The sequence below is a fragment of the Epinephelus fuscoguttatus genome, linkage group LG2 (assembly GCF_011397635.1).
Source record: "Epinephelus fuscoguttatus linkage group LG2, E.fuscoguttatus.final_Chr_v1".
NCBI lineage: Eukaryota > Metazoa > Chordata > Actinopteri > Perciformes > Serranidae > Epinephelus > Epinephelus fuscoguttatus.
Window position 1 is genome coordinate 5,140,195 of NC_064753.1, and position 13,732 is coordinate 5,153,926.

The following is a 13,732-nucleotide window of genomic DNA, read 5'->3' on the forward strand; positions in this document are numbered from 1 at the left end:
GTAAAAAAAGACATCTCCTTCAAAAGAAATCATCCAACTGGCGGGGGTCCTCCCCAGAAAACCTCAATTTACAGTGACATCATTGTTGACGTATTTGGGAAGGATTCCCCTGCCTTCACTGGTTTGGCATGTTGCGGCCTGACACAAACTGTATATCCGGTGACAGCTTGATAATGACCTTACACCTGCTCTTGACTAGGCGTAAGATTTACGTCCATCTTAGTGAGAAGAAGGCTTAAGCCTAGATGGTGCAACCGGCATAACTATTAGGTCGGACTTAGAACACCAAATTACGACTGACTTCACTTAAGACCAGGCATAAGCTCTGTTGGTGCAACCGGCCCCAGGTGCCATTGAGTGAGTGTTAGCATGTTAGATGTGCTTTCATTGACATCCCCTACAACAATGAAGACATGTTTTATCTTCGAGACAACTTTCTCTTTTGCTGTTGTAACTGACCCGGAACCTGTGGGCCGATCTTCAGGCTTTGCCCTTTAATTTATGCTTACCATAGCCTGACTCTCTTGCAGGCCAATCCACTTGTGGCGCAAACCTAAGGACATGTTGCTAACAGCAAATGGCTAAAAGTTTCCAGGCTGAACTTTCACTTGGGAGTTTAGGTTCCACATTACGTGTATTAGATACAAGCCGTGTCTTCTGTGTGTGGCTGCATGCACTGGATTGTGACTCTTCGACAGTAACAGTTCGGTAGGAATTCATGAAGTGTTACAGCCCAAGCCACCATATGTAAGATAGGCATTTTGGCAAAGAACTAGTTGCAGAAGAAATGATACACAATGCATAATGTATTAGCCCCATTAATGGATTTATTACCATGGTGATTATGGTTGGACATTAGACATCTTAACTGCCTCTTGTTCTTCTGTTTTGGTAAAAGTTACTTTGCTCATAAAGTGAAGAGGTATCTGTTTGTGCTGTTAGTAGCTTTGTGATGCTAAGGTATCAGGTGCATGAAGTTGGCAGCCTCACAAAGTAAACTGTTTATGAGTATCTTTGACGTCAGCTTCTCAGTGTCAGTTAGTTTCACGAATGTGCCAACAGAAGCAGAGAAACTCTGCTGTGAATTCACAAACGTCAACCCAGCAGACCTACAGTCAGTATCAAAATGAATCAAAGGCAAGGCAAGCTTTAAAAATAGTGTATAGCACACTTTATACTTAGAGAAAATTTGATGTGCTTTGTTTGAAAAAGCCAAACAAAAGAAAAATAAATATTGGTTAAAAGATGAATAAAGAGAAAAAGCCAAAATATTAAATACTTAATAGCAAATCAGCATGGCACTCTGTACTCCAGAGGGTGGTGGTCATGCACCTGAAACTGCTAAAAACACCAGAAGAGTTACTTGTAGAGTTTTTACACACTACATTGATACCTTCTATATGATCACGTTACAAAAAAATGCTTTTCTTCTATGACTTTAACAACATACAGAGAAAGATGGCTAACTTAATATATAAGTTTAATGGCAGCTGAAGTAACATTGTCATTAAACTTAATATATGTTTAATGACAATGTTACTTCAGCTGCCATTATTATCACAACATTAAAGTGATAGTTCAGGTTTTTGGACATGAAGTTGTGTGAAACGCTGACCATCTGTAGCTCTGATGTGACGGTGTCACTACTGTCAACGAGCCTCCTGCTCTGAGAAATCGCCCGTAGCTTACCAGAGAAAAAGTAGTTCTGAAAATGTACGGGGGACACGTAACCAAAAGGTTTTAAGCTACAAAAAAGTATGCATGTGTTTTGTTAGACTATTTCAGTAATTTTAAAACATCCCCGCATTACGTCAGACCTTGCTATCAATTGGGACTATTTTCTGGCCAGTATCACTCCGCCGAGCAGGCCCGCAACACAGGACGCCAACAAAAATCAATTAGAAAGTTCATCGCCACGCCGTGCAGGTGCGCAGGATAGCAACGGCTAATGAAAACTTCATCGGCTGTTTCCAACAGAGAACCAGTAGGCTATTATTAGTGAGGACAAAGATGTACTAGCCCTATTTATACCTACTACTACAGCGCAAACACCGGCTCAGGCTCACGACACACCCTCATCAACTGCTGTAGGTAAACAGAGGAATACCAAAATGTTGCAAACTTGTGATTTCCCCAGCTGTGGGAATAAAAACATGGCCGGCTCCCAGTTCCATCGGTTTCCTGTTACAGATGTAACCCGTAGGCAACTTTGGCTACCCCTCCACCAGAACAAAGCAGAGACTGGTCGTAATCACATATGAATTCACATTTCTATGTGATTGATTACTCATGTCATGGATTTAGCAGTTAGCCTAATATAATAAACTAAATGCCAACGGTAAAACGAGGCCGCGTATAATGTACTCTCCACAACACAACAGGCTATTAGTTCAATCAAACATTTTGTTTTACAGACAGTCAGCTACAGACATCGTTATATAGACTGATATTAGGTAATATATCTCTCTTTGGGCACAGCAGTGCGGAAATTGCGTTTTCTCTGTCTGTCGGGATCTGTGGGCAGCTGAAGTGAGCTTGACATACGCGCAGTTGCTTCACCCTCACCGGCTTGGTAGCGAGGTTCATCCCAATTGACACAAGCCAAAGTTGCCTACGGGTTACATCCGTAACAGGAAACCGATGGAATTAGGAGCCGGCCATGTTTTTATTCCCACAACTGTGGACATCACAAGTTCGCACCATTTTGGTATTCTTCTGTTTACCTACAGCAGCTGACGAGGGTGTGTCGTGAGCCTGAGCCGGTGTTTGCGCTGTAGTAGTAGGTATATATAGGGCTAGTACATCTTTGTCCTCACTAATAATAGCCTACTGGTTCTCTGTTGGAAACAGCAGATGAAGTTTTCGTTAGCTGTTGCTATCCTGCGCACCTGCATGCCGTGGTGGTGAACTGTCTTATTGATTTCTGTTGCCGTGCTGTCTTGCGGGCCTGCTCGGCGGAGTGATACTGGCCAGAAAATAGTTCCAATTGATAGCAAGGTCTGACGTAATGCGGGGATGTTTTAAAATAATTGAAATAGTCTAACAAAACACATGCATACTTTTTTGTAGCTTAAAACCTTCTGGTTACGTGTCCCCCTTATATCTTCAGAGCTACTTTTTCTCTGGTAAGCGATGGGCGATTTCTCAGAGCAGGAGGCTCGTTGACAGTACTGACACGGTCACATCAGAGCTACATATGGTCAGCGTTTCGCACAACATCATGTCCAAAAACCTGAACTATCACTTTAACAGCCTATTTCACTTCTAAGGCATCACATGCTGCTTTCTGCATCAGATTTGGATGCACAATGCACCCTTTAGCATCTGTTTGAGATGCAGCAAGCTTTCAGCCAAGTCCAGTACAAACCCATTGCCTCTTTATTACATGGTCAGAGCAACAGATGTAGTATAAGGAGCAAGAAAGTCTTCTCAGGGTAAGTGGGAGGGGAGGTGAATGAGTCTAACAAGCATAGGACTTTAACCAGTAGCATTTGAATTGACTTCTGCTGGAACTACCATTTAAACAAAGGTCATGCAAAACCCTTCATTTGTAACCTCATTTCAAAGATTGGCAGGTGGGTAAAATATCCTCCATTGTTGAAGGAAAATATGTGTGGATGTATTTTACTTTACTTTCAAGAGAGAGTTTGATGGATGTGGACCAACCAGTGATTCTGTCACTTTGCGATGGGAACATACGTCCGCGGACAAATACGTGAAATTTCAGCAATGGGTTTTGTAGCCAATGACACTCCTCACCTCCAGAGCAGTTTTTAACCCCTTATTGTCATCAGAGACTTCCTAAAGTGACAGTGAACATCCTGCTAAAATAAGTCAATTGCCTGTAATCTGGTCTTTTCAACTGTTGCTCTGATGGGTTTATATGTGTGTGTCTCATGTCAGATGGTGTTTGCTCCCTTTTATGTCACTGGGGTCTCCGATTATCTGCCTCTTGGATTCACATTGCACTACTTTGTCTTGTTAAGACGGTCCCCAGGCAGAAGATACGGTTGCAGGCAGCTAGAGACATGCAGATAGGGAACACCTCTTCATATGAGGAGGCCTGCGAAGGGTAAAGGTGGTTCTGTTTCTGTGACTGTCAAACAGATGGCAACAGAAATGCACAGAAGATGGCCTAGATTCACACATGCTCTCCCTCTCTTTCTCTCTCTCCTCTATCCTCTGCTCTTGTGCTCTGTCTCATGCTCGTTCTCTCTTGTTTTTTTCTTCCTCACTGTGTTGGAATCAGCGTCAGCACCATGCTAACATCAGAATTTCTCCTTTGGACTTTTGTGGGGTTTTTTTCTCTTCTATTTTATCCCTGTCTCTTAGCCTCCGAGATTAAATGTGCGTTGGTTGTGCCTGTGGACGAAAGGGTTGCCTAGCAACCAGCTGATGAGAGCAGCCTTGAGGCCTGCAGTGATGTCAGTCTGAGTCAGGGGAGGGGTGTGTGTTTGTACATGTGTGTGTGTGGTGTGTGTGTGTGTGTGTGTGTGTGTGAGAGAGAGAGAGAGAGAGAGAGAGAGAGAGAGAGAGATAGAGCTAGAGGATGGAAGGCCTAACCCTCAGCAGAGTTCAACATCATCTCACGCAGGTCACGTGCCGGGCTGCTTTAGTAGGCCACCGTTATGTAACCCAGCACAGCCGAATCAGTCTCTATGTGTGTGTGTGAGTGTGTGTGTGTGCATTCAAGCTTCTATAAATAAAGGCAGCGTGTGCATGCATGCCAATGAGTGCAACCCTGAATACGTGAGCCGGTGTGTGCTAGAAAGAAGCAGGGAGTCATGCAATGTGTAGGCGTGGTGAAGGCGAGGTCTCCCACCACAGATATCAATAGCACTGCATCACTTTCCTCTCAGCCTGCTCAGCTGACTGAGATTGGAATGAAGGCCAGAGAGTGACACGTGCTAACATTACTTATGTGTGTGTTTATGATTTTCAGATTTTTCTTTAAAATTCTGAAAATCAGAAAAATAACCATGTCAGGTTTCCAGAACTGAAAATGACGTCTTCAAATTGCTTAGTTTGTCCCAACAACAGTCCAAAACCCAAAGATATCCAGTTATGTAATACAAGGAAAAAGTAGTAAAAATTACCACACAATGCAACAGGACTGGCAGGACTGTGGGATGTGTCTATAAAGTACATTTAATAAAGTATAAGCAACAAATTAACTTTCAATTTTAAATGACGTGGCCTTATCAGTGGGACTGCTTGGCAGGCAGCCCACCACTTTGGTCCAGACTAGGGCTGGATGGTATGACAAAATTTTCATATCACTTTTTTTTTTTTTTTTCATATCGGTTTCACGGTATTTTGTTCGGGTTCGGCCCACTTGACAAGTTCCGGACATTGTTTGGGCTATTCACCGGTATTGCGGTATATGAAAAATTCATATCACAACGAAAATAAAGACCGCTTTTCGGTACAAAACGGTATACCGCGCAGCCCTAGTCCAGACCAATATATCTTTGTAACTACTTGATGTGCTGTCGTGATATTTTCTACAGACATTCATTTTTCCCAGAGGATATAGTCAACTGACTTCAGGTAACCCCTGACTTTTCATCATGTGTCACCAGCAGGTCAAATATGTTCCACTAAAATATCTCCACATCTACCACAGGGATCAGCACAAAACTTGGTTCAGAAATTCATGTTTCCCAGAGGATGAATTGCAATAACTTTGGCAATCTTGTCACTCATCTTTTCTAGCTTAATTGACCATTCGCTAAGTCCTGCCTCTCCAACGCAGTCTGGCCAATTCTAGCATAGCATCAGCCAGCTCCAACAAGGGTCCGACAACTACAAAGCTGAGCTCCATAGACTCATGCAATCCTTTCAGATTTCCTTCATTTTGAGGCTGGCTTTTTGGATTTTAAACTTAAAGTTGTGCCTGGGGCATGTGTATTAATGATACTCATTATTTGGAGAGGTTGGAAAGAAGGGCATGTTTCCTCCCTGTTCCAAATCCAAAATCAAATCCTGAAAAGTAAAGAGTTAAGCCAGCTAGCTACTAAGTATAGCCTACTATACTTATACCTATGTCCACACATGCTACTGTTGCCTTTTAATCATTAACATTAAATAAAGACCCACCCTGCTCTACAGGAACCAGTGAAGGAAAGCAGGGAAACTTTGCCGATATTCAACTAGCTGTGTGTTATCACAGTGTGTGCAAAGGTCTGGCAGCTAGCAGCACTGGCAGCATAGGCAGCAACACCATCTATCTGCACACATTGCAACAACACAACTGCATGTTGCCAAAGTTTTCCTTTATATTAATTTTATTCTGTCTCGATTGCCAGTGATGTGGTGGTGCTAAAGCCTATAGTTACGCTTTAGCTTCCAACCATCTTGCTCTTTTTAACCGGATTTTGCTGTTGAGTGAGTTTGACATCCTGCAGATATCCTTAAAACTCTTAGTGTCTGCTTCTCTCTGAAATCACTTTTTTTTATTTTTCCAAAAATTTAATATTTCTTGAGGGAGTGCAGTTAGTTACAGTGTGGGCTCCATGCTAGCTCAAACAGTTTGATGGATCATCACAAAGGGGTGGGACTTATCAAAGGGTCAATTATCAGGTCAAAATTTCAACTTACCACCTTTAACTTAGTTTGGCTAATGACCAAATGCCTGAAAAACAAATGGCATCTCTATCAGCTCAGTGTTAGCATACTAACACACTAATCTAAGTGACCATAGCATACGTTAACTCGGAAACACAAACATATTAGCATACTTTGTTTATAGTATTTAGCTAGAATTACTGCTGTGCCCAAGTACAGCCTCACAGACATGGTATTATGGCTTTAGACTATCAGTTCTGAATTTGTGTAGGACTGTACTGGATTTACAATTATGTCAGTCAAATCAGACTTGTCTGTTCAATACGAATATTTGACTGTTTGTGCCCTTTTTTTCTATGAAGAGTTTGAAATTTTGAGCGTGGTTCAGCGAGACATCCAGTGTGACAATGACATTCACGGATTACAATAAACAAGCTAACTGTGCCAAGAAGATAACATTATTTGGAAGCCTTACAGGGCAAAGCCTCTCCTCCTGCAGGCAGCTGCCACCCTGTCTGCAGCTGCCTGCACTAAAGAGAGTGTGAAAGTGAGGGGCACTCACTCTGCAGCTAAATCTGGGGGCTCGAAACATACCCAGAAGTGCACTGCATACTGACTGATAATAAAAAATAAAATGGACTCGGGGGTCTCCAACTGTTCATTCTAATGTCCAACTTTTGGGAGGTAGTGCTAGTTTTGTTTGTTTCAGATGGACAGAAATTATGAGGACATTTCATCATCCACTTTTATCTGCATCAAGCACATTTTTTCTGTCTAATGCCATTAAAGGTGCAACATGTCCCCGAATAGCCAGTTAATACTGACTGACTTAATGCTAACATTTTTGGTGTGCTGCCGGGGCCCTTATGAACATAAGTGATGCTTTTTAGGTGATGGAGTGGCTGTGGTTCAGGAGGTAGAGCGGGTCATCCACCAATCAGTATCCTTCGGTATATCCATTGTTTGAATGTGTGTAAATGGGCGAATGTCATATGCAGTGTAAAAGCCCTTTGAGTGGTGGTCCATTTGCCATGTCTTTGCAAATACAGAACGTGTGTCACAGCAGTTAACAAAAATAAATATGCATAAATAATCTGGTTTGCTGAGATTCATGGCATAGTGTTGTCCTCTTTTGTTATACATGACTCTTGGTAGCTGCAAGAAATCGTAATAAGGTCAGGGAAGCTAAACGAGGCCCTGTGCTAATTAGTCTAATAAGCAATTACATACTTTTCACATCAATTTCATTCCTGTAACACAAAGTGTTTAATAGATGATAGAATACCAGGATACTAATTAGACAAGTGCTTGACAGATCTCAGGTTAAGTATTTTTGTGCTGTTGTTTTGAATCGGAGTCATAGCATGGTCATCCAGTCTGACCCATCATTACATGCAGATCAAATTAAAGTGCTGTGACCCAGGAGCTGGAGATGGGGTCAGCCAGTAGAGTGGAAGTGAAAGTTGGTCGGTAACAGGGAAAACAGAAGGCAGACAGATGGCAGAGACTTCTCAGTTTATAAAGATGTTATGTTCTTCCATGCATCCCCCTCTGTTCTTTTATCTCACATTTGTGTTTGTGTATGTGTGTGTGTGTGTGTGTGTGTGTGTGTGTGTGTGTGTGTGTGTTTATCACATGTCTAATGTAGTCCTTTGTCTTCATCTCATCCATCCATCATGACTTCCTGTGGAGAAGCCGGTGTTGAAAAGTAAGGACTGTAAGTTTTTTTTCTAGGTATCGGGGTTTGGTGGAGGCAGCACTTTAACAATGGCCCAGTTCCATTTTGGCAGAATGACCCCCTTACTCCCCTTCACTTCCCCTTGGGCTGTTCCATATGGTACAAGTAGGGAAGAGCGATATCTAGGCTACATGGAGAACCTCTCAGCAGAGAGCGGGGGGTCAGATATTAGTTGATGTTAGCAAAATTCTTTTGTTGACAATCCAATCAATTTATTAGGAGAGTCACTCAGCAGAAAATCCTTTGGGGAAGCTGATGGAAGATGTGATCATTCTGCATGGGTTGCTGTGTGTGTGTGTTGTGTTGGGGGTTATCCCTGTGTGTAACTGCTCCAAATATCAGCACATCCGTCACATCCCTCCATCTAGGCCAGCAGGTGATATGAGGGCGATGTCTCTTACTCACACACAAGATACACACGGGGTTCTGTGTTTTTGCATGTCATGGTTAGACTTGTTTCTCATCTCGTTTAGGCTTGTTCTTGTCTTTATAATTGTCTAATTTCTGCTGCAAATTTACAGCAATGAGTTATATGATCTCTGAATATATATTTTTAGTGGAACACTTCATATTCATCAACTTTGATGTTTAACCCTATAAGCAGTTTAACATGTCTAGCTTGGATACATCTGTTGATAGTTTATAATGTTGTTATTGTCAATATACCCCATGAAAACACCAAAACCAACAATGTGTGAGTCTGTCTCTCAATACTTTTTGAATATATAATTCAATCTAAAAAAAAAAGTCTCAGTAATTTCCCAAAACAGCTGAGTACTGTAGTTTTTATCCATCAAACAGAAGGAAATAGTGCATTGTTCTGGACTATTTTCAGCAGTGGGTTAATCCAAACTTGATGTTCCAGTGAGTGTTTGTGGCAGCAGGATGGTGTATGTGGGATTCAGTCAAAATAAATGAACAGTATGTGTTCATAGTAAAGATATGTCACCCAGTGCAACAGTGGGGCTCACTAATGTATATTTATTGTCTTTTTTATTATTATTTTTTTAACAACACTAGAGGAATCAGATATATTAGCCACTCAATTCACAAACAATACTTGTATCCTGGTTTTGGTTTTTGGTTTTAAAATGATTTCTGACAGTAAGAAAACAGGACTTTTCATTTGAAATGAAACAGTGTCTGCTTGTGACCTCTCATAACAGGTTACATTTGTCAGTGAGCACACTTACTTGCGTAAAAACTATTCTGGTTTTTGCTCTTATTATGACAAAGACATATTTCTACTAGGCTATCATGTTAAAATTCGCAGTGGAATGGCTGGAGCCGCTTTGACGCTTCGCATCAAAATATATATTCATTCATCTTCTAACCGCTTCATCCTCTTGAGGGTCGTGGGGGGGCTGGAGCCTATCCCAGCTACATCGGGCGAGAGGCAGGGTACACCCTGGACAGGTCGCCAGACTATCACAGGGCTGACACACAGAGACAAACAACCATTCATGCTCACATTCACACCTACGGACAATTTAGAGTTATCAATTAACCTAGTCCCCAATCTGCATGTCTTTGGACTGTGGGAGGAAGCCGGAGTGCCCGGAGAGAACCCACGCGGACACGGGGAGAACATGCAAACTCCGCACAGAAGGGCTCCCACGCCCGGGATCGAACCGGCAACCCTATTGCTGTGAGGCGAGAGTGCTAACCACCACACCACCGTGCCGCCCATCAAAATATATATTTTTTTTTTAAAGTTTCCTACTAGTGGTGGACTTATTGGACTGTGTGACCACAGCCTCTGTCTTTCATTTAGTCCGCCACCGTCTTGAAAAGGTCGGCACTGCAACATTTGCACATATTCAATAAGCGGTTGATATCCAAGTTTTTCATAATGTTTAAAAGTCGGTGTGTCTCTCCATCCAAGCAGAAATGTTTGTTTTTTCTTTTGGGCATGTATCACCACATCAGCCTTGCAAATTGTCAGCAAGCTGGTTTGTCTACATTGTATGCATGACAATACACAGAACTGACTAAACAGACAAGAGGCCGTGTGTTGTGAGCTGTGGTAAAAACCCCAGTTGAAGTGCGTATTCTAAATGTGCTGTATACATGCCCAAAGAATGCTATTAAAACACGAATGATATCAGCACTTCCCATATGTCTTATTCTAAAAATGCTAGGTCCAGAAAAGGGCCTGATTTGCAATAGGTAAACTAAATATGCTGGTTACATGACCTGTATCAAATTAAGAATATTTTCATACTCGGAATAATAGTGGAATATGAGAACATATGTAAATGTAGCCATTGAGCTCTAATAAAAAGAAAATTCTTCCTCTAAACCTCCAGATGAGATAAAACTATCTGAAAACAGAGGGGGGGGGGGGACTAATGTAGACTATAGACTGGAATCAATCAATTTCAGTCAATCAATTTTATTTATAAAGCCCAATATCACAAATCACAATTTGCCTCACAGGGCTTTACAGCATACGACATCCCTCTGTCCTTTGGACCCTCACAGTGGATAAGGAAAAACTCCCCAAAAAATGGGGGGAAAAAAACGGTAGAAACCTCAGGAAGAGCAACTGAGGAGGGATCCCTCTTCCAGGACGGACAGACGTGCAATAGATGTCAGTGTATGATATAATAAAAAACTACACACATACAATTTACTAATTTAAAAACAGCAGATCTATTGTTTATGTTGATAAAATAATACAAAAAAAGGATCCCTTATAAGCGGTGCTCTCATTCAAAAATGCTAAATTAACAATTGTAATGTAAAAAAAAGTTTCCCCTCATATAGGGCTATAAAACGGGTAGAGTGGCTAACCTTCCCCTCCCTCCCCGTGTTGTTGTATACATCCATCCATTAGGAGCCAGTGGGTGGACTGAACGCTGCAGGCTTCCCTCTGGCTGGAGTACACTCAGCATGCACAGTCTTTTTCTGTAACTGGAGGCCCGCACTAACTCTTTGTTGCAGCTGCTACAGTAATCATTTCACATGAATGTAATTAACCATTAAAAACATTAACAACTACGAGGTGGGAAAATCCTTTAGATGTTGCACATTTGAGGGGAAAAGGGCTGTGAGAGCTTTAACTGATCAAGGATCTACATGCCTGCTTTGTGTGTTGTATTGACCTTGATAACTTAAAGACTAAAATATAATCCAAAATTCTGACCAATATCATGAGACACTCCATTAGATTTCATCAAATGATATCGATCTCTGAAGTCCTTGAATTGAGCATCCATGTGAGTGGGGTGAAATTGTTTTAATCATAGTGTTTTAATGATCTGATTACATTTTCTGTTAATGCAGTGAATAACCTAGAAATAATATTACTGTTATCTACAGAGAAACATGTACTTAACTGTAATTAAATCAACAGAAAAATATAAATTAAGTTAGCATTTAGAACATCAAAAAGAGATGTATGTTAGTCTCAGTTCACTTCATTATTATGTTAAAGGCCACATGGGAAATTTATAAAACACACAATTTTAAATTCCCTTTAGTTTGTCAGTTAACTTAACTTAATATATCATACAGATAGATCATATATAATGTGTGTCAACTTTGTCTAGGGTTTATTTATGTTAAAATACGAACATTAAGTTAATTACTCTGGGAGTTTTGGGGGTGGAATGACCCCTTTTGTTGAATCACAAATTTTGCTTTAAAGGGATAGTTCAGATTTTTTTTAAGTGGGGTTATATGAGGTAGTTATCCATAGTCAGTATATTACCTACAGTAGAGTCGGCACACCCCCAGTTTGTAGAAGCAGGCTGGAGTCCGACATGGAAGCTAAGCGATGTACTGCTGTGGACGGGGGTCAGAAAAAAACATGTATTTTAGCCACTGAAAAAAAAAAAAAAAATCCAGCTAAAAAAATCATTATCTGTTAAAGAGTTTGTTATATTGTGAGTATTTTTACTGCTTTACTTTTTCATCAGACAGGCTCTTGCGACAGCTTCCCCATCTATGCTCTCGCCAAAGCCACCGGACTCCATTGACAAAAACAGTAATTTTAGCTCACTGAACAGCTGAGCTGCTGGTCTACCACTGTGTCAATTATTTAGTTAGCTTGTGTTATAGTGTGAATCCAAACACACCCTTTTAAACAGCAAAGTTACACAATAACACAAACTAACTGATTGAGGCAACAGTAGACAGGCAGCTCCCGTCTTCAGCAATCTTAAATCACTATTTATCTCAAACAAGTCTGGCTTTGAGGAGAGCTATACAACAGCTTCATTGTCCGTTGGAAGCCACTGAAAATACTCTCAATATAGTGCACACTTAAACTGATATTGATTTTTGTAGGTGGCTAAAATACTTTTTGTTGCTGACCCCCTAGCTTCATGTCAGATTCCTGTCTGCTCCTTCAGTCATGGGGTGTGACAACTGACATCTACTGTATGTACTGTATGTATGTATACTTAGTATAGAGAAGTATCCCATACAACACCACCTGCAAAAAATATGAACTATCCCTTTGATGGAATGATATTACATTTAAAATAAATGTGTAACATCAAACTGTGAATGGAGAAACATTGGTCAATAAAAATCACTGCTAACGTAGACCTGACAAGCTCATAGTAAATACCTAAATCTAAAAATCAGAATTAGAGAACAGCCCCCCAAAAAAGTAACACCGCTGTAACTAAAATGTTTGGATGGAGATTAAAACTTTAAAGGCTTTGGCCTGCTTTAACATGCATCCTCTAAATCAGCTGCTGTAGATTTGGTAAAGGTTGTTCATATGATGCCATCTACTGTTTATCTTGCAGCATTACATTTTTTTAAATCCTTCCAGCAATGGCATGATGAACATGTGTAGTTTTAGTTTAATTAACATTCTGTTGTAAAAATTGTTGTTGCATAAAATTTAAGGGGAAAATTTTCTGTGTTTGCCTCCTGTTTGTCTCCTAATTAGGTGTGCATTTTTAAGACCAATATAAGATAGAAAATGAGTATAAATAAACAAGTTCACTTTTTTAATATTCCTTTGAACTCCCTCATCCACTCCTGCACCATTCTAACTTTGAGTCTGTTCTTATCAGTATTTTTATATGGCTGCACAATGGATGAAATGACATGTAATATGCAAAGGGTCACCAGTAGTGACAAAACCACACAGAATTATCGCCTCATTGTGCAGTTCCCCACAGGGTTCCTACAGTCATGGAAAACATGGAAAGGTCATGGAATTTCATAATCACATTTTCCAGGCTAGGAAAAATTGTGGAATAAGTCAAAATCACTGAAATTTCTGGAAAAGTTTTGGAATTTTGTTGAATATAATAAAATTGCTACAGTAATTTTCCGTAGATAACCTTTACATAATGTAACATAACGGCAAATTCATTTTCTGCAGCTGTCGACTTGACGTAGCTTTAACATGCATCAATGCTTGACAGTGTTTGGTTTACCATTGCATATGTTTTATCATTT

At 40.6% G+C, this 13,732-nt stretch overlaps 1 protein-coding gene across 3 annotated transcripts in view; it reads left to right on the forward strand.

Moving 5' to 3' along the window:
- LOC125904945 (SH3 and multiple ankyrin repeat domains protein 2-like) overlaps positions 1-13,732 on the forward strand; it is a 465,143-nt gene that overhangs the window by 443,457 nt on the left and 7,954 nt on the right. The window lies entirely within an intron of this gene.